The 1,452-nt window shown below is 32.2% G+C and overlaps 1 long non-coding RNA gene across 1 annotated transcript; it reads right to left on the bottom strand.

Moving 5' to 3' along the window:
• On the bottom strand, positions 354 to 1,207 carry LOC104730683. Its single transcript, XR_758509.2, has 2 exons — positions 796 to 1,207; positions 354 to 731 (listed from the first exon to the last, which is right to left on the bottom strand). It is a non-coding gene; the product is annotated as an uncharacterized LOC104730683 (long non-coding RNA).

Here is a 1,452-nt window from a genome sequence, read left to right as displayed (position 1 = left end):
AAAAAAAAAAAAAAAAAGTAGAGTGCTGAAGCAAAATAGAACAAACAAAGAGATAAGACATAAGAGATCAAACAAAGAGACCTTAGCTATGATTCTCAACAATTTGTCATGATTCTAAATCCCTGATTATTATTAGGCTTTAACGAATCTGGTTTCTTATTTGGAGCGGAGACCAATACAACCGCCCAGACCAATTTGGTTTCTTACTAATTAATAATATAGGTCTCAAGACTTATCAACGAATTTGGTCTCTTATTCTAAATCCCTGTTAATGCTATTGTAATGTATATTATTATGTTCTATATTTCAATTATTTGAAACCTAAATTGCATAAAGTATAAATTACAAATTGATTCATAAATAAAATTAATATTACATTAAATATATAAAACATACATTTTACATAGAATCAATCTATCAAATATCCAAAAGATACAAATGCTTGAATCACACTCAAAGAAAAAGAACGCAAATACATTTCTTCACCAAACCAAATAAGAAACCAAAGCAGCTCTAGTAGATCTCCAACTCATACCATTTAACAGCCTAACGCCATTCCAGATCACCTTAAAGCCTTTTTTGGCTTTGTGTGAAATCTCTATTTCTTCATAGAGTCATAACGCATATGCATAGACCAATAACAATTGCCATGCCTCAAGAATCTTGCTGAACTCAAGCTTGTCTTCGTTCTTGACAGTTGTCAAACACAAGCAAGAAGCAGTTTCAGAGATCTGGCACAAACCATAAATGTCAATATGTACAAACTGATAAAAAAAAAAAAAAAAAAAATTGTACCTCATCGCCGTCCGGATATAGTTTTGAACCTTCAAAAACCATGTGTTCAAGAAGATGCGCCAAACCTTGAGCATAAGGATCTCGAAAAGATCTGCTTTCACAAGCATCGCTGCAGCTGATGAGGATGATTCTTTATCTGAAATGAGAATAGCAGTAAGTCCATTCTTTAGAAGAATGGATGATTTCTGCATCAGCTGCAGCAATGCTGGTGAAAAGCGGATCTTTTCCTCGCAATACTCTTTTCTATCAAAATCAAAACCACGAACTCATATATCTCCAGGGGCTATACAAGTGATAGTAATAACAAAATTCAGAAAACTCCTGAAATCGAGTAAGGCTTCCAGATCTATTATAACAAAAACTGAATTTACACTTAATTAAATGAGCAATGGAGAGAACATGAAGAAGAGAAGAAGAGAATAAGAGAGGAAGATGAGACGACAAGGAAAGGAAAGAGATAAAAAAAAAAAAAAAAAACCTAAATTATTTTTGTCCGTTGGATCTAAAGTTATGAACGGTGGATATTAGAAAAACTGTGATCCTCACTTCTATGAACCAGCCAATAAAAAACCAGACTTTTCTTTTCGCATTTTTATCAAATTTGTTGCCTTGTTCTTTTTAAAAAACTAATTTTTTTTTTTTGTTAAAGATTAAAAA

This window comes from Camelina sativa, chromosome 2 (assembly GCF_000633955.1).
Source record: "Camelina sativa cultivar DH55 chromosome 2, Cs, whole genome shotgun sequence".
In the NCBI taxonomy this organism is placed as follows: domain Eukaryota; kingdom Viridiplantae; phylum Streptophyta; class Magnoliopsida; order Brassicales; family Brassicaceae; genus Camelina; species Camelina sativa.
The sequence above is the reverse complement of the archived record's forward strand: the minus strand, read 5'-3'. Positions and strand labels throughout refer to the sequence as shown.